At 44.9% G+C, this 22,198-nt stretch overlaps 35 non-coding genes across 35 annotated transcripts; all 35 read left to right on the forward strand.

Annotated features, from left to right (window-relative positions):
* The first annotated feature begins 458 nt into the window (after nt 1-458).
* Nucleotides 459-540, forward strand: trnas-gcu (transfer RNA serine (anticodon GCU)). Its single transcript has one exon. It is a non-coding gene; the product is annotated as a tRNA-Ser (tRNA).
* Nucleotides 541-1,017: 477 nt separating this feature from the next.
* Nucleotides 1,018-1,099, forward strand: trnas-gcu (transfer RNA serine (anticodon GCU)). Its single transcript has one exon. It is a non-coding gene; the product is annotated as a tRNA-Ser (tRNA).
* Nucleotides 1,100-1,577: 478 nt separating this feature from the next.
* Nucleotides 1,578-1,659, forward strand: trnas-gcu (transfer RNA serine (anticodon GCU)). Its single transcript has one exon. It is a non-coding gene; the product is annotated as a tRNA-Ser (tRNA).
* A 477-nt stretch (nt 1,660-2,136) lies between these two features.
* On the forward strand, nt 2,137-2,219 carry trnas-gcu (transfer RNA serine (anticodon GCU)). Its single transcript has one exon. It is a non-coding gene; the product is annotated as a tRNA-Ser (tRNA).
* A 477-nt stretch (nt 2,220-2,696) lies between these two features.
* trnas-gcu (transfer RNA serine (anticodon GCU)) lies at nt 2,697-2,778 on the forward strand. The gene has a single exon. It is a non-coding gene; the product is annotated as a tRNA-Ser (tRNA).
* Nucleotides 2,779-3,255: 477 nt separating this feature from the next.
* trnas-gcu (transfer RNA serine (anticodon GCU)) lies at nt 3,256-3,337 on the forward strand. Its single transcript has one exon. It is a non-coding gene; the product is annotated as a tRNA-Ser (tRNA).
* A 478-nt stretch (nt 3,338-3,815) lies between these two features.
* Nucleotides 3,816-3,898, forward strand: trnas-gcu (transfer RNA serine (anticodon GCU)). The gene has a single exon. It is a non-coding gene; the product is annotated as a tRNA-Ser (tRNA).
* Nucleotides 3,899-4,376: 478 nt separating this feature from the next.
* Nucleotides 4,377-4,458, forward strand: trnas-gcu (transfer RNA serine (anticodon GCU)). The gene has a single exon. It is a non-coding gene; the product is annotated as a tRNA-Ser (tRNA).
* Nucleotides 4,459-4,937: 479 nt separating this feature from the next.
* trnas-gcu (transfer RNA serine (anticodon GCU)) lies at nt 4,938-5,019 on the forward strand. Its single transcript has one exon. It is a non-coding gene; the product is annotated as a tRNA-Ser (tRNA).
* A 481-nt stretch (nt 5,020-5,500) lies between these two features.
* trnas-gcu (transfer RNA serine (anticodon GCU)) lies at nt 5,501-5,582 on the forward strand. Its single transcript has one exon. It is a non-coding gene; the product is annotated as a tRNA-Ser (tRNA).
* Nucleotides 5,583-6,062: 480 nt separating this feature from the next.
* On the forward strand, nt 6,063-6,144 carry trnas-gcu (transfer RNA serine (anticodon GCU)). Its single transcript has one exon. It is a non-coding gene; the product is annotated as a tRNA-Ser (tRNA).
* Nucleotides 6,145-6,623: 479 nt separating this feature from the next.
* Nucleotides 6,624-6,705, forward strand: trnas-gcu (transfer RNA serine (anticodon GCU)). The gene has a single exon. It is a non-coding gene; the product is annotated as a tRNA-Ser (tRNA).
* A 479-nt stretch (nt 6,706-7,184) lies between these two features.
* On the forward strand, nt 7,185-7,266 carry trnas-gcu (transfer RNA serine (anticodon GCU)). Its single transcript has one exon. It is a non-coding gene; the product is annotated as a tRNA-Ser (tRNA).
* Nucleotides 7,267-7,743: 477 nt separating this feature from the next.
* On the forward strand, nt 7,744-7,825 carry trnas-gcu (transfer RNA serine (anticodon GCU)). Its single transcript has one exon. It is a non-coding gene; the product is annotated as a tRNA-Ser (tRNA).
* A 478-nt stretch (nt 7,826-8,303) lies between these two features.
* On the forward strand, nt 8,304-8,385 carry trnas-gcu (transfer RNA serine (anticodon GCU)). The gene has a single exon. It is a non-coding gene; the product is annotated as a tRNA-Ser (tRNA).
* Nucleotides 8,386-8,864: 479 nt separating this feature from the next.
* On the forward strand, nt 8,865-8,946 carry trnas-gcu (transfer RNA serine (anticodon GCU)). The gene has a single exon. It is a non-coding gene; the product is annotated as a tRNA-Ser (tRNA).
* A 480-nt stretch (nt 8,947-9,426) lies between these two features.
* On the forward strand, nt 9,427-9,509 carry trnas-gcu (transfer RNA serine (anticodon GCU)). The gene has a single exon. It is a non-coding gene; the product is annotated as a tRNA-Ser (tRNA).
* Nucleotides 9,510-9,989: 480 nt separating this feature from the next.
* On the forward strand, nt 9,990-10,071 carry trnas-gcu (transfer RNA serine (anticodon GCU)). Its single transcript has one exon. It is a non-coding gene; the product is annotated as a tRNA-Ser (tRNA).
* A 478-nt stretch (nt 10,072-10,549) lies between these two features.
* trnas-gcu (transfer RNA serine (anticodon GCU)) lies at nt 10,550-10,631 on the forward strand. The gene has a single exon. It is a non-coding gene; the product is annotated as a tRNA-Ser (tRNA).
* A 479-nt stretch (nt 10,632-11,110) lies between these two features.
* trnas-gcu (transfer RNA serine (anticodon GCU)) lies at nt 11,111-11,192 on the forward strand. Its single transcript has one exon. It is a non-coding gene; the product is annotated as a tRNA-Ser (tRNA).
* Nucleotides 11,193-12,229: 1,037 nt separating this feature from the next.
* trnas-gcu (transfer RNA serine (anticodon GCU)) lies at nt 12,230-12,311 on the forward strand. Its single transcript has one exon. It is a non-coding gene; the product is annotated as a tRNA-Ser (tRNA).
* A 480-nt stretch (nt 12,312-12,791) lies between these two features.
* Nucleotides 12,792-12,873, forward strand: trnas-gcu (transfer RNA serine (anticodon GCU)). The gene has a single exon. It is a non-coding gene; the product is annotated as a tRNA-Ser (tRNA).
* Nucleotides 12,874-15,114: 2,241 nt separating this feature from the next.
* trnas-gcu (transfer RNA serine (anticodon GCU)) lies at nt 15,115-15,196 on the forward strand. Its single transcript has one exon. It is a non-coding gene; the product is annotated as a tRNA-Ser (tRNA).
* Nucleotides 15,197-15,675: 479 nt separating this feature from the next.
* trnas-gcu (transfer RNA serine (anticodon GCU)) lies at nt 15,676-15,757 on the forward strand. Its single transcript has one exon. It is a non-coding gene; the product is annotated as a tRNA-Ser (tRNA).
* A 481-nt stretch (nt 15,758-16,238) lies between these two features.
* On the forward strand, nt 16,239-16,320 carry trnas-gcu (transfer RNA serine (anticodon GCU)). The gene has a single exon. It is a non-coding gene; the product is annotated as a tRNA-Ser (tRNA).
* Nucleotides 16,321-16,801: 481 nt separating this feature from the next.
* On the forward strand, nt 16,802-16,883 carry trnas-gcu (transfer RNA serine (anticodon GCU)). The gene has a single exon. It is a non-coding gene; the product is annotated as a tRNA-Ser (tRNA).
* A 478-nt stretch (nt 16,884-17,361) lies between these two features.
* trnas-gcu (transfer RNA serine (anticodon GCU)) lies at nt 17,362-17,443 on the forward strand. Its single transcript has one exon. It is a non-coding gene; the product is annotated as a tRNA-Ser (tRNA).
* Nucleotides 17,444-17,924: 481 nt separating this feature from the next.
* trnas-gcu (transfer RNA serine (anticodon GCU)) lies at nt 17,925-18,006 on the forward strand. The gene has a single exon. It is a non-coding gene; the product is annotated as a tRNA-Ser (tRNA).
* Nucleotides 18,007-18,484: 478 nt separating this feature from the next.
* Nucleotides 18,485-18,566, forward strand: trnas-gcu (transfer RNA serine (anticodon GCU)). The gene has a single exon. It is a non-coding gene; the product is annotated as a tRNA-Ser (tRNA).
* A 480-nt stretch (nt 18,567-19,046) lies between these two features.
* Nucleotides 19,047-19,128, forward strand: trnas-gcu (transfer RNA serine (anticodon GCU)). The gene has a single exon. It is a non-coding gene; the product is annotated as a tRNA-Ser (tRNA).
* Nucleotides 19,129-19,607: 479 nt separating this feature from the next.
* trnas-gcu (transfer RNA serine (anticodon GCU)) lies at nt 19,608-19,689 on the forward strand. Its single transcript has one exon. It is a non-coding gene; the product is annotated as a tRNA-Ser (tRNA).
* Nucleotides 19,690-20,171: 482 nt separating this feature from the next.
* trnas-gcu (transfer RNA serine (anticodon GCU)) lies at nt 20,172-20,253 on the forward strand. Its single transcript has one exon. It is a non-coding gene; the product is annotated as a tRNA-Ser (tRNA).
* A 480-nt stretch (nt 20,254-20,733) lies between these two features.
* Nucleotides 20,734-20,815, forward strand: trnas-gcu (transfer RNA serine (anticodon GCU)). Its single transcript has one exon. It is a non-coding gene; the product is annotated as a tRNA-Ser (tRNA).
* A 479-nt stretch (nt 20,816-21,294) lies between these two features.
* On the forward strand, nt 21,295-21,376 carry trnas-gcu (transfer RNA serine (anticodon GCU)). The gene has a single exon. It is a non-coding gene; the product is annotated as a tRNA-Ser (tRNA).
* Nucleotides 21,377-21,854: 478 nt separating this feature from the next.
* On the forward strand, nt 21,855-21,936 carry trnas-gcu (transfer RNA serine (anticodon GCU)). The gene has a single exon. It is a non-coding gene; the product is annotated as a tRNA-Ser (tRNA).
* Nucleotides 21,937-22,198: the final 262 nt, after the last annotated feature.

The raw sequence follows: 22,198 nt of genomic DNA on the forward strand, positions 1-22,198 counted from the left end.
TTTTTATGGCACTGCAAGATTTTGACTTTCGCAAAGATTGGTAAGATGGCCGACTGCCACCTGCAACAGCACAGAACTTGGTATCTGAGTGGTGAAGGCGATGAACTACATGTGTAGATTGGAAAACCAACCTCTTCGCAAATGTTTTTTTATTTCTTCTCTTGCATAGCCCCACATGAATATTAGAATCCCTGCACACTCCTAGAGCGACTGATAAGATTCAGGTATTGAAGAATAGCTTTACCACGGGCAACCTCAACGGTGGGATTTGAACCGACACCTCCACACACTTAATCAAGCACTTTAGACCACTCAGCCTGACAACACATTTGTTAAATGTCTCGATGGGATCGACACATGGCCCTGCCGTTGCTATGCCTAACTTTCATTGATTTCAATCATGGGTTTACATGCAGCTACTACAGTTTGTGGGGGCAACTGCCACTTGTATACCAACGGATGAGGTGGCCGAGTGGTTAAGGCGATGGACTGCTAATCCATTGTGCTCTGCATGCATGGGTTCGAATCCCATCCTCATCGAGCAACCCAAAAAATCAGTACTTTTTTATGGCACTGCAAGATTTTGACTTTCGCAAAGATTGGTAAGATGGCCGACTGCCACCGCAACAGCACAGAACTTGGTATCTGAGTGGTGAAGGCGATGAACTACATGTGTAGATTGGAAAACCAACCTCTTCGCAAATGTTTTTTTATTTCTTCTCTTGCATAGCCCCACATGAATATAGAATCCCTGCACACTCCTAGAGCGACTGATAAGATTCAGGTATTGAAGAATAGCTTTACCACGGGCAACCTCAACGGTGGGATTTGAACCGACACCTCCACACACTTAATCAAGCACTTTAGACCACTCAGCCTGACAACACATTTGTTAAATGTCTCGATGGGATCGACACATGGCCCTGCCGTTGCTATGCCTAACTTTCATTGATTTCAATCATGGGTTTACATGCAGCTACTACAGTTTGTGGGGGCAACTGCCACTCTATACCAACGGATGAGGTGGCCGAGTGGTTAAGGCGATGGACTGCTAATCCATTGTGCTCTGCATGCATGGGTTCGAATCCCATCCTCATCGAGCAACCCAAAAAATCAGTACTTTTTTATGGCACTGCAAGATTTTGACTTTCGCAAAGATTGGTAAGATGGCCGACTGCCACCGCAACAGCACAGAACTTGGTATCTGAGTGGTGAAGGCGATGAACTACATGTGTAGATTGGAAAACCAACCTCTTCGCAAATGTTTTTTTATTTCTTCTCTTGCATAGCCCCACATGAATATAGGATCCCTGCACACTCCGAGAGCGACTGATAAGATTCAGGTATTGAAGAATAGCTTTACCACGGGCAACCTCAACGGTGGGATTTGAACCGACACCTCCACACACTTAATCAAGCACTTTAGACCACTCAGCCTGACAACACATTTGTTAAATGTCTCGATGGGATCGACACATGGCCCTGCCGTTGCTATGCCTAACTTTCATTGATTTCAATCATGGGTTTACATGCAGCTACTACAGTTTGTGGGGGCAACTGCCACTCGTATACCAACGGATGAGGTGGCCGAGTGGTTAAGGCGATGGACTGCTAATCCATTGTGCTCTGCATGCATGGGTTTGAATCCCATCCTCATCGAGCAACCCAAAAAATCAGTACTTTTTTATGGCACTGCAAGATTTTGACTTTCGCAAAGATTGGTAAGATGGCCGACTGCCACCGCAACAGCACAGAACTTGGTATCTGAGTGGTGAAGGCGATGAACTACATGTGTAGATTGGAAAACCAACCTCTTCGCAAATGTTTTTTTATTTCTTCTCTTGCATAGCCCCACATGAATATTGAATCCCTGCACACTCCTAGAGCGACTGATAAGATTCATGTATTGAAGAATAGCTTTACCAAGGGCAACCTCAACGGTGGGATTTGAACCGACACCTCCACACACTTAATCAAGCACTTTAGACCACTCAGCCTGACAACACATTTGTTAAATGTCTCGATGGGATCGACACATGGCCCTGCCGTTGCTATGCCTAACTTTCATTGATTTCAATCATGGGTTTACATGCAGCTACTACAGTTTGTGGGGGCAACTGCCACTCTATACCAACGGATGAGGTGGCCGAGTGGTTAAGGCGATGGACTGCTAATCCATTGTGCTCTGCATGCATGGGTTTCGAATCCCATCCTCATCGAGCAACCCAAAAAATCTGTACTTTTTTATGGCACTGCAAGATTTTGACTTTCGCAAAGATTGGTAAGATGGCCGACTGCCACCGCAACAGCACAGAACTTGGTATCTGAGTGGTGAAGGCGATGAACTACATGTGTAGATTGGAAAACCAACCTCTTCGCAAATGTTTTTTTATTTCTTCTCTTGCATAGCCCCACATGAATTAGGAATCCCTGCACACTCCTAGAGCGACTGATAAGATTCAGGTATTGAAGAATAGCTTTACCACGGGCAACCTCAACGGTGGGATTTGAACCGACACCTCCACACACTTAATCAAGCACTTTAGACCACTCAGCCTGACAACACATTTGTTAAATGTCTCGATGGGATCGACACATGGCCCTGCCGTTGCTATGCCTAACTTTCATTGATTTCAATCATGGGTTTACATGCAGCACTACAGTTTGTGGGGGCAACTGCCACTTGTATACCAATGGATGAGGTGGCCGAGTGGTTAAGGCGATGGACTGCTAATCCATTGTGCTCTGCATGCATGGGTTCGAATCCCATCCTCATCGAGCAACCCAAAAAATCAGTACTTTCTTATGGCACTGCAAGATTTTGACTTTCGCAAAGATTGGTAAGATGGCCGACTGCCACCGCAACAGCACAGAACTTGGTATCTGAGTGGTGAAGGCGATGAACTACATGTGTAGATTGGAAAACCAACCTCTTCGCAAATGTTTTTTTATTTCTTCTCTTGCATGGCCCCACATGAATATTGAATCCCTGCACACTCCTAGAGCGACTGATACGATTCATGTATTGAAGAATAGCTTACCAAGGGCAACCTCAACGGTGGGATTTGAACCGACACCTCCACACACTTAATCAAGCACTTTAGACCACTCAGCCTGACAACACATTTGTTAAATGTCTCGATGGGATCGACACATGGCCCTGCCGTTGCTATGCCTAACTTTCATTGATTTCAATCATGGGTTTACATGCAGCTACTACAGTTTGTGGGGGCAACTGCCACTCATATACCAACGGATGAGGTGGCCGAGTGGTTAAGGCGATGGACTGCTAATCCATTGTGCTCTGCATGCATGGGTTTGAATCCCATCCTCATCGAGCAACCCAAAAAATTGTTACTTTTTTATGGCACTGCAAGATTTTGACTTTCGCAAAGATTGGTAAGATGGCCGACTGCCACCGCAACAGCACAGAACTTGGTATCTGAGTGGTGAAGGCGATGAACTACATGTGTAGATTGGAAAACCAACCTCTTCGCAAATGTTTTTTTATTTCTTCTCTTGCATGGCCCCACATGAATATTGAATCCCTGCACACTCCTAGAGCGACTGATAAGATTCAGGTATTGAAGAATAGCTTTACCAAGGGCAACCTCAACGGTGGGATTTGAACCGACACCTCCACACACTTAATCAAGCACTTTAGACCACTCAGCCTGACAACACATTTGTTAAATGTCTCGATGGGATCGACACATGGCCCTGCCGTTGCTATGCCTAACTTTCATTGATTTCAATCATGGGTTTACATGCAGCTACTACAGTTTGTGGGGGCAACTGCCACTCGTATACCAACGGATGAGGTGGCCGAGTGGTTAAGGCGATGGACTGCTAATCCATTGTGCTCTGCATGCATGGGTTTCGAATCCCATCCTCATCGAGCAACCCAAAAAATCAGTACTTTTTTATGGCACTGTAAGATTTTGACTTTCGCAAAGATTGGTAAGATGGCCGACTGCCACTGCAACAGCACAGAACTTGGTATCTGAGTGGTGAAGGCGATGAACTACATGTGTAGATTGGAAAACCAACCTCTTCGCAAATGTTTTTTTATTTCTTCTCTTGCATAGCCCCACATGAATTTTGAATCCCTGCACACTCCTAGAGCGACTGATAAGATTCAGGTATTGAAGAATAGCATTACCACGGGCAACCTCAACGGTGGGATTTGAACCGACACCTCCACACACTTAATCAAGCACTTTAGACCACTCAGCCTGACAACACATTTGTTAAATGTCTCGATGGGATCGACACATGGCCCTGCCGTTGCTATGCCTAACTTTCATTGATTTCAATCATGGGTTTACATGCAGCTACTACAGTTTGTGGGGGCAACTGCCACTCGTATACCAACGGATGAGGTGGCCGAGTGGTTAAGGCGATGGACTGCTAATCCATTGTGCTCTGCATGCATGGGTTCGAATCCCATCCTCATCGAGCAACCCAAAAAATCTGTACTTTTTTATGGCACTGCAAGATTTTGACTTTCGCAAAGATTGGTAAGATGGCCGACTGCCACCTGCAACAGCACAGAACTTGGTATCTGAGTGGTGAAGGCGATGAACTACATGTGTAGATTGGAAAACCAACCTCTTCGCAAATGTTTTTTTTATTTCTTCTCTTGCATAGCCCCACATGAATTAGGAATCCCTGCACACTCCTAGAGCGACTGATAAGATTCAGGTATTGAAGAATAGCTTTACCACGGGCAACCTCAACGGTGGGATTTGAACCGACACCTCCACACACTTAATCAAGCACTTTAGACCACTCAGCCTGACAACACATTTGTTAAATGTCTCGATGGGATCGACACATGGCCCTGCCATTGCTATGCCTAACTTTCATTGATTTCAATCATGGGTTTACATGCAGCTACTACAGTTTGTGGGGGCAACTGCCACTCTATAACAATGGATGAGGTGGCCGAGTGGTTAAGGTGATGGACTGCTAATCCCTTGTGCTCTGCATGCATGGGTTCGAATCCCATCCTCATCGAGCAACCCTAAAAATCTTTACTTTCTTAAGGCACTGCAAGATCTTGACTTTCGCAAAGATTGGTAAGATGGCCGACTGCCGTCGCAACAGCACAGAACTTGGTATCTGAGTGGTTAAGGCGATGAACTACATGTGTAGATTGGAAAACCAACCTCTTCGCAAATGTTTTTTTTATTTCTTCTCTTGCATAGCCCCACATGAATATTAGAATCCCTGCACACTCCTAGAGCGACTGATAAGATTCAGGTATTGAAGAATAGCTTTACCACGGGCAACCTCAACGGTGGGATTTGAACCGACACCTCCACACACTTAATCAAGCACTTTAGACCACTCAGCCTGACAACACATTTGTTAAATGTCTCGATGGGATCGACACATGGCCCTGCCGTTGCTATGCCTAACTTTCATTGATTTCAATCATGGGTTTACATGCAGCTACTACAGTTTGTGGGGGCAACTGCCACTCGTATACCAATCGGATGAGGTGGCCGAGTGGTTAAGGCGATGGACTGCTAATCCATTGTGCTCTGCATGCATGGGTTCGAATCCCATCCTCATCGAGCAACCCAAAAAATCAGTACTTTTTTATGGCACTGTCAAGATTTTGACTTTCGCAAAGATTGGTAAGATGGCCGACTGCCACCTGCAACAGCACAGAACTTGGTATCTGAGTGGTGAAGGCGATGAACTACATGTGTAGATTGGAAAACCAACCTCTTCGCAAATGTTTTTTTATTTCTTCTCTTGCATAGCCCCACATGAATATTAGAATCCCTGCACACTCCTAGAGCGACTGATAAGATTCAGGTATTGAAGAATAGCTTTACCACGGGCAACCTCAACGGTGGGATTTGAACCGACACCTCCACACACTTAATCAAGCACTTTAGACCACTCAGCCTGACAACACATTTGTTAAATGTCTCGATGGGATCGACACATGGCCCTGCCGTTGCTATGCCTAACTTTCATTGATTTCAATCATGGGTTTACATGCAGCTACTACAGTTTGTGGGGTTTCTGCCACCTGTATACCAAAGGAAGAGGTGGCCGAGTGGTTAAGGCGATGGACTGCTAATCCATTGTGCTCTGCATGCATGGGTTCGAATCCCATCCTCATCGAGCAACCCAAAAAATCAGTATTTTTTATGGCACTGCAAGATTTTGACTTTCGCAAAGATTGGTAAGATGGCCGACTGCCACCTGCAACAGCACAGAACTTGGTATCTGAGTGGTGAAGGCGATGAACTACATGTGTAGATTGGAAAACCAACCTCTTCGCAAATGTTTTTTTTATTTCTTCTCTTGCATAGCCCCACATGAATATTAGAATCCCTGCACACTCCTAGAGCGACTGATAAGATTCAGGTATTGAAGAATAGCTTTACCACGGGCAACCTCAACGGTGGGATTTGAACCGACACCTCCACACACTTAATCAAGCACTTTAGACCACTCAGCCTGACAACACATTTGTTAAATGTCTCGATGGGATCGACACATGGCCCTGCCGTTGCTATGCCTAACTTTCATTGATTTCAATCATGGGTTTACATGCAGCTACTACAGTTTGTGGGGGCAACTGCCACTGTATACCAATGGATGAGGTGGCCGAGTGGTTAAGGCGATGGACTGCTAATCCATTGTGCTCTGCATGCATGGGTTCGAATCCCATCCTCATCGAGCAACCCAAAAAATCAGTACTTTTTTATGGCACTGCAAGATTTTGACTTTCGCAAAGATTGGTAAGATGGCCGACTGCCACCGCAACAGCACAGAACTTGGTATCTGAGTGGTGAAGGCGATGAACTACATGTGTAGATTGGAAAACCAACCTCTTCGCAAATGTTTTTTTTATTTCTTCTCTTGCATAGCCCCACATGAATATTGAATCCCTGCACACTCCTAGAGCGACTGATAAGATTCAGGTATTGAAGAATAGCTTTACCACGGGCAACCTCAACGGTGGGATTTGAACCGACACCTCCACACACTTAATCAAGCACTTTAGACCACTCAGCCTGACAACACATTTGTTAAATGTCTCGATGGGATCGACACATGGCCCTGCCGTTGCTATGCCTAACTTTCATTGATTTCAATCATGGGTTTACATGCAGCTACTACAGTTTGTGGGGGCAACTGCCACTCGTATACCACCGGATGAGGTGGCCGAGTGGTTAAGGCGATGGACTGCTAATCCATTGTGCTCTGCATGCATGGGTTCGAATCCCATCCTCATCGAGCAACCCAAAAAATCAGTACTTTTTTATGGCACTGTAAGATTTTGACTTTCGCAAAGATTGGTAAGATGGCCGACTGCCACCGCAACAGCACAGAACTTGGTATCTGAGTGGTGAAGGCGATGAACTACATGTGTAGATTGGAAAACCAACCTCTTCGCAAATGTTTTTTTATTTCTTCTCTTGCATAGCCCCACATGAATATTGAATCCCTGCACACTCCTAGAGCGACTGATAAGATTCAGGTATTGAAGAATAGCTTTACCACGGGCAACCTCAACGGTGGGATTTGAACCGACACCTCCACACACTTAATCAAGCACTTTAGACCACTCAGCCTGACAACACATTTGTTAAATGTCTCGATGGGATCGACACATGGCCCTGCCGTTGCTATGCCTAACTTTCATTGATTTCAATCATGGGTTTACATGCAGCTACTACAGTTTGTGGGGGCAACTGTCACTCTATGCCAACGGATGAGGTGGCCGAGTGGTTAAGGCGATGGACTGCTAATCCATTGTGCTCTGCATGCATGGGTTCGAATCCCATCCTCATCGAGCAACCCAAAAAATCTGTACTTTTTTATGGCACTGCAAGATTTTGACTTTCGCAAAGATTGGTAAGATGGCCGACTGCCACCGCAACAGCACAGAACTTGGTATCTGAGTGGTGAAGGCGATGAACTACATGTGTAGATTGGAAAACCAACCTCTTCGCAAATGTTTTTTTATTTCTTCTCTTGCATAGCCCCACATGAATATAGAATCCCTGCACACTCCTAGAGCGACTGATAAGATTCAGGTATTGAAGAATAGCATTACCACGGGCAACCTCAACGGTGGGATTTGAACCGACACCTCCACACACTTAATCAAGCACTTTAGACCACTCAGCCTGACAACACATTTGTTAAATGTCTCGATGGGATCGACACATGGCCCTGCCGTTGCTATGCCTAACTTTCATTGATTTCAATCATGGGTTTACATGCAGCTACTACAGTTTGTGGGGGCAACTGCCACTTGTATACCAATGGATGAGGTGGCCGAGTGGTTAAGGCGATGGACTGCTAATCCATTGTGCTCTGCATGCATGGGTTCGAATCCCATCCTCATCGAGCAACCCAAAAAATCAGTACTTTTTTATGGCACTTCAAGATTTTGACTTTCGCAAAGATTGGTAAGATGGCCGACTGCCACCGCAACAGCACAGAACTTGGTATCTGAGTGGTGAAGGCAAGGAACTACATGTGTAGATTGGAAAACCAACCTCTTCGCAAATGTTTTTTTATTTCTTCTCTTGCATAGCCCCACATGAATATTGGATCCCTGCACACTCCGAGAGCGACTGATAAGTTTCAGGTATTGAAGAATAGCTTTACCACGGGCAACCTCAACGGTGGGATTTGAACCGACACCTCCACACACTTAATCAAGCACTTTAGACCACTCAGCCTGACAACACAGTTGTTAAATGTCTCGATGGGATCGACACATGGCCCTGCCGTTGCTATGCCTAACTTTCATTGATTTCAATCATGGGTTTACATGCAGCTACTACAGTTTGTGGGGGCAACTGCCACTCTGTATACCAATGGATGAGGTGGCCGAGTGGTTAAGGCGATGGACTGCTAATCCATTGTGCTCTGCATGCATGGGTTCGAATCCCATCCTCATCGAGCAACCCAAAAAATCAGTACTTTTTTATGGCACTGCAAGATTTTGACTTTCGCAAAGATTGGTAAGATGGCCGACTGCCACCTGCAACAGCACAGAACTTGGTATCTGAGTGGTGAAGGCGATGAACTACATGTGTAGATTGGAAAACCAACCTCTTCGCAAATGTTTTTTTATTTCTTCTCTTGCATAGCCCCACATGAATTATGAATCCCTGCACACTCCTAGAGCGACTGATAAGATTCAGGTATTGAAGAATAGCTTTACCACGGGCAACCTCAACGGTGGGATTTGAACCGACACCTCCACACACTTAATCAAGCACGTTAGACCACTCAGCCTGACAACACATTTGTTAAATGTCTCGATGGGATCGACACATGGCCCTGCCGTTGCTATGCCTAACTTTCATTGATTTCAATCATGGGTTTACATGCAGCTACTACAGTTTGTGGGGGCAACTGCCACTCGTATACCAATCGGATGAGGTGGCCGAGTGGTTAAGGCGATGGACTGCTAATCCATTGTGCTCTGCATGCATGGGTTTCGAATCCTATCGTCATCGAGCAACCCAAAAAATCTGTACTTTTTTATGGCACTGTCAAGATTTTGACTTTCGCAAAGATTGGTAAGATGGCCGACTGCCACCTGCAACAGCACAGAACTTGGTATCTGAGTGGTGAAGGCGATGAACTACATGTGTAGATTGGAAAACCAACCTCTTCGCAAATGTTTTTTTATTTCTTCTCTTGCATAGCCCCACATGAATATTAGGATCCCTGCACACTCCTAGAGCGACTGATAAGATTCAGGTATTGAAGAATAGCATTACCACGGGCAACCTCAACGGTGGGATTTGAACCGACACCTCCACACACTTAATCAAGCACTTTAGACCACTCAGCCTGACAACACATTTGTTAAATGTCTCGATGGGATCGACACATGGCCCTGCCGTTGCTATGCCTAACTTTCATTGATTTCAATCATGGGTTTACATGCAGCTACTACAGTTTGTGGGGGCAACTGCCACTGTATACCAACGGATGAGGTGGCCGAGTGGTTAAGGCGATGGACTGCTAATCCATTGTGCTCTGCATGCATGGGTTCGAATCCCATCCTCATCGAGCAACCCAAAAAATCAGTACTTTTTTATGGCACTGCAAGATTTTGACTTTCGCAAAGATTGGTAAGATGGCCGACTGCCACCGCAACAGCACAGAACTTGGTATCTGAGTGGTGAAGGCGATGAACTACATGTGTAGATTGGAAAACCAACCTCTTCGCAAATGTTTTTTTATTTCTTCTCTTGCATGGCCCCACATGAATATTGAATCCCTGCACACTCCTAGAGCGACTGATAAGATTCAGGTATTGAAGAATAGCATTACCACGGGCAACCTCAACGGTGGGATTTGAACCGACACCTCCACACACTTAATCAAGCACTTTAGACCACTCAGCCTGACAACACATTTGTTAAATGTCTCGATGGGATCGACACATGGCCCTGCAGTTGCTATGCCTAACTTTCATTGATTTCAATCATGGGTTTACATGCAGCTACTACAGTTTGTGGGGGCAACTGCCACTGTATACCAATCGGATGAGGTGGCCGAGTGGTTAAGGCGATGGACTGCTAATCCATTGTGCTCTGCATGCATGGGTTCGAATCCCATCCTCATCGAGCAACCCAAAAAATCAGTACTTTTTTATGGCACTGCAAGATTTTGACTTTCGCAAAGATTGGTAAGATGGGTGACTGCCACCGCAACAGCACAGAACTTGGTATCTGAGTGGTGAAGGCGATGAACTACATGTGTAGATTGGAAAACCAACCTCTTCGGAAGTGTTTTTTTTATTTCTTCTCTTGCATAGCCCCACATGAATATTGAATCCCTGCACACTCCTAGAGCGACTGATAAGATTCAGGTATTGAAGAATAGCTTTACCACGGGCAACCTCAACGGTGGGATTTGAACCGACACCTCCACACACTTAATCAAGCACTTTAGACCACTCAGCCTGACAACACATTTGTTAAATGTCTCGATGGGATCGACACATGGCCCTGCAGTTGCTATGCCTAACTTTCATTGATTTCAATCATGGGTTTACATGCAGCTACTACAGTTTGTGGGGGCAACTGCCACTCATATACCATCGGATGAGGTGGCCGAGTGGTTAAGGCGATGGACTGCTAATCCATTGTGCTCTGCATGCATGGGTTCGAATCCCATCCTCATCGAGCAACCCAAAAAATCAGTACTTTTTTATGGCACTTCAAGATTTTGACTTTCGCAAAGATTGGTAAGATGGCCGACTGCCACCGCAACAGCACAGAACTTGGTATCTGAGTGGTGAAGGCGATGAACTACATGTGTAGATTGGAAAACCAACCTCTTCGCAAATGTTTTTTTATTTCTTCTCTTGCATAGCCCCACATGAATATTAGGATCCCTGCACACTCCTAGAGCGACTGATAAGATTCAGGTATTGAAGAATAGCTTTACCACGGGCAACCTCAACGGTGGGATTTGAACCGACACCTCCACACACTTAATCAAGCACTTTAGACCACTCAGCCTGACAACACATTTGTTAAATGTCTCGATGGGATCGACACATGGCCCTGCCGTTGCTATGCCTAACTTTCATTGATTTCAATCATGGGTTTACATGCAGCTACTACAGTTTGTGGGGGCAACTGCCACTCGTATACCATCGGATGAGGTGGCCGAGTGGTTAAGGCGATGGACTGCTAATCCATTGTGCTCTGCATGCATGGTTTTCGAATCCTATCGTCATCGAGCAACCCAAAAAATCAGTACTTTTTTATGGCACTGTAAGATTTTGACTTTCGCAAAGATTGGTAAGATGGTCGACTGCCACAGCACAGAACTTGGTATCTGAGTGGTGAAGGCGATGAACTACATGTGTAGATTGGATAACCAACCTCTTCGCAAATGTTTTTTTTATTTATTCTCTTGCATAGCCCCACATGAATATTAGAATCCCTGCACACTCCGAGAGCGACTGATAAGATTCAGGTATTGAAGAATAGCTTTACCACGGGCAACCTCAACGGTGGGATTTGAACCGACACCTCCACACACTTAATCAAGCACTTTAGACCACTCAGCCTGACAACACATTTGTTAAATGTCTCGATGGGATCGACACATGGCCCTGCCGTTGCTATGCCTAACTTTCATTGATTTCAATCATGGGTTTACATGCAGCTACTACAGTTTGTGGGGGCAACTGCCACTTATGTACCAATCGGATGAGGTGGCCGAGTGGTTAAGGCGATGGACTGCTAATCCATTGTGCTCTGCATGCATGGGTTTGAATCCCATCCTCATCGAGCAACCCAAAAAATCAGTACTTTTTTATGGCACTTCAAGATTTTGACTTTCGCAAAGATTGGTAAGATGGCCGACTGCCACCTGCAACAGCACAGAACTTGGTATCTGAGTGGTGAAGGCGATGAACTACATGTGTAGATTGGAAAACCAACCTCTTCGCAAATGTTTTTTTTATTTCTTCTCTTGCATAGCCCCACATGAATTAGGAATCCCTGCACACTCCTAGAGCGACTGATAAGATTCAGGTATTGAAGAATAGCTTTACCACGGGCAACCTCAACGGTGGGATTTGAACCGACACCTCCACACACTTAATCAAGCACTTTAGACCACTCAGCCTGACAACACATTTGTTAAATGTCTCGATGGGATCGACACATGGCCCTGCCGTTGCTATGCCTAACTTCCATTGATTTCAATCATGGGTTTACATGCATTTACTACAGTTTGTGGGGGCAACTGCCACCTGTATACCACTTGATGAGGTGGCCGAGTGGTTAAGGCGATGGACTGCTAATCCATTGTGCTCTGCATGCATGGGTTGGAATCCCATCCTCATCGAGCAACCCAAAAAATCAGTACTTTTTTATGGCACTGCAAGATTTTGACTTTCGCAAAGATTGGTAAGATGGCTGACTGCCACCGCAACAGCACAGAACTTGGTATCTGAGTGGTGAAGGCGATGAACTGCGTGGGTAGATTGGATAACCACCCTCATCGCAAATGTTTTTTTTATTTCTTCTCTTGCATAGCCCCACATGAATATAGATCCCTGCACACTCCTAGCGGCGACTGATAAGATTCAGGTATGAAGAATAGCCTTACCACCGGCAACCTCAACGGTGGGATTTGAACCGACACCTCCACACACTTAATCAAGCACTTTAGACCACTCAGCCTGACAACACCCTTTGTTAACCTACCATGTTCTGTTATCCTGTCTGGGGTATGTGGGACGATTTCGTCCTACCTACGTAACAGCTACTGATATTCCAGTGGCGCGATTTTTGAATCGTTAGAAATACTATAACTTCAATTTCTCAAACATATGACTATTTCACAGCTATTTAAAGACAAGAATCTCGTTAATCTAACCCCACTGTCCGATTTCAAAAAGGCTTTACAACGAAAGCAAAACATTAGATTATGTCAGCAGTGCCCAGCCAGAAAAAATCTGACACCCATTTTTCAAGCTAGCATATCATGTCACATAAACCCAAACCACAGCTAAATGCAGCACTAACCTTTGATGATCTTCATCAGATGACACACCTAGGACATTGTGTTATACAATACATGCATGTCTGTTCAATCAAGTTCATATTTATATCAAAAACCAGCTTTTTACATTAGCATGTGACGTTCAGAAAAAGCATAACCACCGCAAACTTCCGGGGAATTTACTAACAGTTTGCTAAATTACTCACGATAAACGTTCACAAAAAGCATAACAATTATTTTAAGAATTATAGATACATTACCCCTCTATGCACTCGATATGTCCGATTTTAAAATAGCTTTTCGGATGAAGCATATTTTGCAATAATCTAAGTACATAGCCCGGCATTACAGGGCTAGCTATATAGATACCCACCCAGGTCAGCCTCCACCAAAATCAAATTTCCTATAAGAAAAATGTTCTTACCTTGCTTGTTCTTCATCAGAATACACTGCCAGGACTTCTACTTCAATAACAAATGTTGGTTTGGTCCCAAATAATCCATCGTTATATCCAAACAGCGACGTTTTGTTCGTGAGTTCTAGAATGCTTTTTCACGGTCCCGCGCATGGCGCGTTGGCTTGTCAAAAATGTCTAAATATTCCATTACCGTACTTCGAAGCATGTCAACCGCTGTTTAAAACCAATTTTTATGCCATTTATGTCGTAGAGAAGTGATAATATTCCGACCGGGAGTATGCATTGAGCCTAAACAGCCGAATAAAATTTCTCCTCAGAAGCGACTCATGCACGCGCATCATTCAAAGGTCCTCTCAGCATCCACTTACAAAAGGCGATAATATGTTTCAGCCTGAGGCTCCCTCGTAAACCTTCAGGTATTTCCCGGGCTCTGAGAGCCTATCGGAGCCCTGGGAATTGTCACGTTACAGCTAAGATCCTTACTTTTCAATAAAAAGAGGTAAGACGCACGACTCCTTGTCAGACAGGGTACTTCCTGCTTGAAACCTTGTCAGGTTTTTGCCTGCCATAGGAGTTCTGTTATACTCACAGACACCATTCAAACAGTTTTAGAAAATTCAGAGTGTTTTCTATCCAAACCTGAACAATAATATGCATATTCTAGCTTCTGAGTTGGTGTAGGAGGCAGTTAAAAATGGGAACATATTTTTCCAAAATTCTCAATACTGCCCCCTAGCCCAGACAGGTTATAATATCCACCCGGCACAGCCAGAAGAGGACTGGGTATCTGAGTGGTGAAGGCGATGAACTACATGTGTAGATTGGAAAACCAACCTCTTCGCAAATGTTTTTTTTATTTCTTCTCTTGCATAGCCCCACATGAATATTAGAATCCCTGCACACTCCTAGAGCGACTGATATGATTCATGTATTGAAGAATAGCTTTACCAAGGGCAACCTCAACGGTGGGATTTGAACCGACACCTCCACACACTTAATCAAGCACTTTAGACCACTCAGCCTGACAACACATTTGTTAAATGTCTCGATGGGATCGACACATGGCCCTGCCGTTGCTATGCCTAACTTTCATGATTTCAATCATGGGTTTACATGCAGCATACTACAGTTTGTGGGGGCTAACTGCCACTGTATTACCAATGGATGAGGTGGCCGAGTGGTTAAGGCGATGGACTGCTAATCCATTGTGCTCTGCATGCATGGGTTTGAATCCCATCCTCATCGAGCAACCCAAAAAATCAGTACTTTTTTATGGCACTTCAAGATTTTGACTTTCGCAAAGATTGGTAAGATGGCCGACTGCCACCGCAACAGCACAGAACTTGGTATCTGAGTGGTGAAGGCGATGAACTACATGTGTAGATTGGAAAACCAACCTCTTCGCAAATGTTTTTTTTATTTCTTCTCTTGCATAGCCCCACATGAATATAGAATCCCTGTACACTCCTAGAGCGACTGATAAGATTCAGGTATTGAAGAATAGCTTTACCACGGGCAACCTCAACGGTGGGATTTGAACCGACACCTCCACACACTTAATCAAGCACTTTAGACCACTCAGCCTGACAACACATTTGTTAAATGTCTCGATGGGATCGACACATGGCCCTGCCGTTGCTATGCCTAACTTTCATTGATTTCAATCATGGGTTTACATGCAGCTACTACAGTTTGTGGGGGCAACTGCCACTTGTATACCAACGGATGAGGTGGCCGAGTGGTTAAGGCGATGGACTGCTAATCCATTGTGCTCTGCATGCATGGGTTCGAATCCCATCCTCATTGAGTAACCCAAAAAATCAGTACTTTTTTATGGCACTGCAAGATTTTGACTTTCGCAAAGATTGGTAAGATGGCCGACTGCCACCTGCAACAGCACAGAACTTGGTATCTGAGTGGTGAAGGCGATGAACTACATGTGTAGATTGGAAAACCAACCTCTTCGCAAATGTTTTTTTTATTTCTTCTCTTGCATAGCCCCACATGAATATTAGAATCCCTGCACACTCCTAGAGCGACTGATAAGATTCAGGTATTGAAGAATAGCATTACCACGGGCAACCTCAACGGTGGGATTTGAACCGACACCTCCACACACTTAATCAAGCACTTTAGACCACTCAGCCTGACAACACATTTGTTAAATGTCTCGATGGGATCGACACATGGCCCTGCCGTTGCTATGCCTAACTTTCATTGATTTCAATCATGGGTTTACATGCAGCTACTACAGTTTGTGGGGGCAACTGCCACCTGTATACCAACGGATGAGGTGGCCGAGTGGTTAAGGCGATGGACTGCTAATCCATTGTGCTCTGCATGCATGGGTTCGAATCCCATCCTCATCGAGCAACCCAAAAAATCAGTACTTTTTTATGGCACTGTCAAGATTTTGACTTTCGCAAAGATTGGTAAGATGGCCGACTGCCACCTGCAACAGCACAGAACTTGGTATCTGAGTGGTGAAGGCAATGAACTACATGTGTAGATTGGAAAACCAACCTCTTCGCAAATGTTTTTTTATTTCTTCTCTTGCATAGCCCCACATGAATATTAGAATCCCTGCACACTCCTAGAGCGACTGATAAGATTCAGGTATTGAAGAATAGCTTTACCACGGGCAACCTCAACGGTGGGATTTGAACCGACACCTCCACACACTTAATCAAGCACTTTAGACCACTCAGCCTGACAACACATTTGTTAAATGTCTCGATGGGATCGACACATGGCCCTGCAGTTGCTATGCCTAACTTTCATTGATTTCAATCATGGGTTTACATGCAGCTACTACAGTTTGTGGGGGCAACTGCCACTTATATACCAATGGATGAGGTGGCCGAGTGGTTAAGGCGATGGACTGCTAATCCATTGTGCTCTGCATGCATGGGTAAGAATCCCATCCTCATCGAGCAACCCAAAAAATCAGTACTTTCTTATGGCACTTCAAGATTTTGACTTTCTCAAAGATTGGTAAGATGGCCGACTGCCACCGCAACAGCACAGAACTTGGTATCTGAGTGGTGAAGGCGATGAACTACATGTGTAGATTGGAAAACCAACCTCTTCGCAAATGTTTTTTTTATTTCTTCTCTTGCATAGCCCCACATGAATATAGAATCCCTGCACACTCCTAGAGCGACTGATAAGATTCAGGTATTGAAGAATAGCATTACCACGGGCAACCTCAACGGTGGGATTTGAACCAACACCTCCACACACTTAATCAAGCACTTTAGACCACTCAGCCTGACAACACATTTGTTAAATGTCTCGATGGGATCGACACATGGCCCTGCCGTTGCTATGCCTAACTTTCATTGATTTCAATCATGGGTTTACATGCAGCACCTACAGTTTGTGGGGGCAACTGCCACTCTATACCAATGGATGAGGTGGCCGAGTGGTTAAGGCGATGGACTGCTAATCCATTGTGCTCTGCATGCATGGGTTCGAATCCCATCCTCATCGAGCAACCCAAAAAATCAGTACTTTTTTATGGCACTGCAAGATTTTGACTTTCGCAAAGATTGGTAAGATGGCCGACTGCCACCTGCAACAGCACAGAACTTGGTATCTGAGTGGTGAAGGCGATGAACTACATGTGTAGATTGGAAAACCAACCTCTTCGCAAATGTTTTTTTTATTTCTTCTCTTGCATAGCCCCACATGAATATTAGAATCCCTGCACACTCCTAGAGCGACTGATAAGATTCAGGTATTGAAGAATAGCTTTACCACGGGCAACCTCAACGGTGGGATTTGAACCGACACCTCCACACACTTAATCAAGCACTTTAGACCACTCAGCCTGACAACACATTTGTTAAATGTCTCGATGGGATCGACACATGGCCCTGCCGTTGCTATGCCTAACTTTCATTGATTTCAATCATGGGTTTACATGCAGCTACTATAGTTTGTGGGGTCAACTGCCACCTGTATACCAATGGATGAGGTGGCCGAGTGGTTAAGGCGATGGACTGCTAATCCATTGTGCTCTGCATGCATGGGTTTGAATCCCATCCTCATCGAGCAACCCAAAAAATCAGTACTTTTTTATGGCACTTCAAGATTTTGACTTTCGCAAAGATTGGTAAGATGGCCGACTGCCACCGCAACAGCACAGAACTTGGTATCTGAGTGGTGAAGGCGATGAACTACATGTGTAGATTGGAAAACCAACCTCTTCGCAAATGTTTTTTTTATTTCTTCTCTTGCATAGCCCAACGTGAATATAGGATCCCTGCACACTCCTAGAGCGACTGATAAGATTCAGGTATTGAAGAATAGCATTACCACGGGCAACCTCAACGGTGGGATTTGAACCGACACCTCCACACACTTAATCAAGCACTTTAGACCACTCAGCCTGACAACACATTTGTTAAATGTCTCGATGGGATCGACACATGGCCCTGCCGTTGCTATGCCTAACTTTCATTGATTTCAATCATGGGTTTACATGCAGCACTACAGTTTGTGGGGGCAACTGCCACTTGTATACCAATGGATGAGGTGGCCGAGTGGTTAAGGCGATGGACTGCTAATCCATTGTGCTCTGCATGCATGGGTTCAAATCCCATCCTCATCGAGCAACCCAAAAAATCAGTACTTTTTTATGGCACTGCAAGATTTTGACTTTCGCAAAGATTGGTAAGATGGCCGACTGCCACCTCAACAGCACAGAACTTGGTATCTGAGTGGTGAAGGCGATGAACTACATGTGTAGATTGGAAAACCAACCTCTTCGCAAATGTTTTTTTTATTTCTTCTCTTGCATAGCCCCACATGAATATTAGAATCCCTGCACACTCCTAGAGCGACTGATAAGATTCAGGTATTGAAGAATAGCTTTACCACGGGCAACCTCAACGGTGGGATTTGAACCGACACCTCCACACACTTAATCAAGCACTTTAGACCACTCAGCCTGACAACACATTTGTTAAATGTCTCGATGGGATCGACACATGGCCCTGCCGTTGCTATGCCTAACTTTCATTGATTTCAATCATGGGTTTACATGCAGCTACTACAGTTTGTGGGGGCAACTGCCACTCGTATACCAACGGATGAGGTGGCCGAGTGGTTAAGGCGATGGACTGCTAATCCATTGTGCTCTGCATGCATGGGTTCGAATCCCATCCTCATCGAGCAACCCAAAAAATCTGTACTTTTTTATGGCACTGCAAGATTTTGACTTTCGCAAAGATTGGTAAGATGGCCGACTGCCACCGCAACAGCACAGAACTTGGTATCTGAGTGGTGAAGGCGATGATCTACATGTGTAGATTGGAAAACCAACCTCTTCGGAAGTGTTTTTTTTATTTCTTCTCTTGCATAGCCCCACATGAATATTGAATCCCTGCACACTCCTAGAGCGACTGATACGATTCATGTATTGAAGAATAGCTTTACCAAGGGCAACCTCAACGGTGGGACTTGAACCGACACCTCCACACACTTAATCAAGCACTTTAGACCACTCAGCCTGACAACACATTTGTTAAATGTCTCGATGGGATCGACACATGGCCCTGCCGTTGCTATGCCTAACTTTCATTGATTTCAATCATGGGTTTACATGCAGCACTACAGTTTGTGGGGGCAACTGCCACTATGTGTACCAATGGATGAGGTGGCCGAGTGGTTAAGGCGATGGACTGCTAATCCATTGTGCTCTGCATGCATGGGTTCGAATCCCATCCTCATCGAGCAACCCAAAAAATCAGTACTTTTTTATGGCACTGTCAAGATTTTGACTTTCGCAAAGATTGGTAAGATGGCCGACTGCCACCTGCAACAGCACAGAACTTGGTATCTGAGTGGTGAAGGCGATGAACTACATGTGTAGATTGGAAAACCAACCTCTTCGCAAATGTTTTTTTTATTTCTTCTCTTGCATAGCCCCACATGAATATTAGAATCCCTGCACACTCCTAGAGCGACTGATAAGATTCAGGTATTGAAGAATAGCTTTACCACGGGCAACCTCAACGGTGGGATTTGAACCGACACCTCCACACACTTAATCAAGCACTTTAGACCACTCAGCCTGACAACACATTTGTTAAATGTCTCGATGGGATCGACACATGGCCCTGCCGTTGCTATGCCTAACTTTCATTGATTTCAATCATGGGTTTACATGCAGCTACTACAGTTTGTGGGGGCAACTGCCACTCTATACCAATCGGATGAGGTGGCCGAGTGGTTAAGGCGATGGACTGCTAATCCATTGTGCTCTGCATGCATGGGTTTGAATCCCATCCTCATCGAGCAACCCAAAAAATCAGTACTTTTTTACGGCACTGTCAAGATTTTGACTTTCGCAAAGATTGGTAAGATGGCCGACTGCCACCGCAACAGCACAGAACTTGGTATCTGAGTGGTGAAGGCGATGAACTACATGTGTAGATTGGAAAACCAACCTCTTCGCAAATGTTTTTTTTATTTCTTCTCTTGCATAGACCCACATGAATATAGAATCCCTGCACACTCCTAGAGTGATTGATAAGATTCAGGTATTGAAGAATAGCTTTACCACGGGCAACCTCAACGGTGGGATTTGAACCGACACCTCCACACACTTAATCAAGCACTTTAGACCACTCAGCCTGACAACACATTTGTTAAATGTCTCGATGGGATCGACACATGGCCCTGCAGTTGCTATGCCTAACTTTCATTGATTTCAATCATGGGTTTACATGCAGCTACTACAGTTTGTGGGGGCAACTGCCACTTGTATACCAATGGATGAGGTGGCCGAGTGGTTAAGGCGATGGACTGCTAATCCATTGTGCTCTGCATGCATGGGTAAGAATCCCATCCTCATCGAGCAACCCAAAAAATCAGTACTTTCTTATGGCACTTCAAGATTTTGACTTTCGCAAAGATTGGTAAGATGGCCGACTGCCACCGCAACAGCACAGAACATGGTATCTGAGTGGTGAAGGCGATGATCTACATGTGTAGATTGGAAAACCAACCTCTTCGCAAATGTTTTTTTTATTTCTTCTCTTGCATAGCCCCACCTGAATATTAGATCCCTGCACACTCCTAGAGCGACTGATAAGATTCAGGTATTGAAGAATAGCTTTACCACGGGCAACCTCAACGGTGGGATTTGAACCGACACCTCCACACACTTAATCAAGCACTTTAGACCACTCAGCCTGACAACACATTTGTTAAATGTCTCGATGGGATCGACACATGGCCCTGCCGTTGCTATGCCTAACTTTCATTGATTTCAATCATGGGTTTACATGCAGCAACTACAGTTTGTGGGGGCAACTGCCACTGAAATACCATCGGATGAGGTGGCCGAGTGGTTAAGGCGATGGACTGCTAATCCATTGTGCTCTGCATGCATGGGTAAGAATCCCATCCTCATCGAGCAACCCAAAAAATCAGTACTTTCTTATGGCACTTCAAGATTTTGACTTTCGCAAAGATTGGTAAGATGGCCGACTGCCACCGCAACAGCACAGAACTTGGTATCTGAGTGGTGAAGGCGATGAACTACATGTGTAGATTGGAAAACCAACCTCTTCGCAAATGTTTTTTTTATTTCTTCTCTTGCATAGCCCCACATGAATATAGAATCCCTGCACACTCCTAGAGCGACTGATAAGATTCAGGTATTGAAGAATAGCATTACCACGGGCAACCTCAACGGTGGGATTTGAACCGACACCTCCACACACTTAATCAAGCACTTTAGACCACTCAGCCTGACAACACATTTGTTAAATGTCTCGATGGGATCGACACATGGCCCTGCCGTTGCTATGCCTAACTTTCATTGATTTCAATCATGGGTTTACATGCAGCTACTACAGTTTGTGGGGGCAACTGCCACTGTATACCAATGGATGAGGTGGCCGAGTGGTTAAGGCGATGGACTGCTAATCCATTGTGCTCTGCATGCATGGGTTCGAATCCCATCCTCATCGAGCAACCCAAAAAATCAGTACTTTTTTATGGCACTTCAAGATTTTGACTTTCGCAAAGATTGGTAAGATGGCCGACTGCCACCTGCAACAGCACAGAACTTGGTATCTGAGTGGTGAAGGCGATGAACTACATGTGTAGATTGGAAAACCAACCTCTTCGCAAATGTTTTTTTTATTTCTTCTCTTGCATAGCCCCACATGAATATAGAATCCCTGCACACTCCTAGAGCGACTGATAAGATTCAGGTATTGAAGAATAACA

The sequence above is a fragment of the Salmo trutta genome, chromosome 19, assembly GCF_901001165.1.
Source record: "Salmo trutta chromosome 19, fSalTru1.1, whole genome shotgun sequence".
Classification (NCBI taxonomy): Eukaryota; Metazoa; Chordata; class Actinopteri; order Salmoniformes; family Salmonidae; genus Salmo; species Salmo trutta.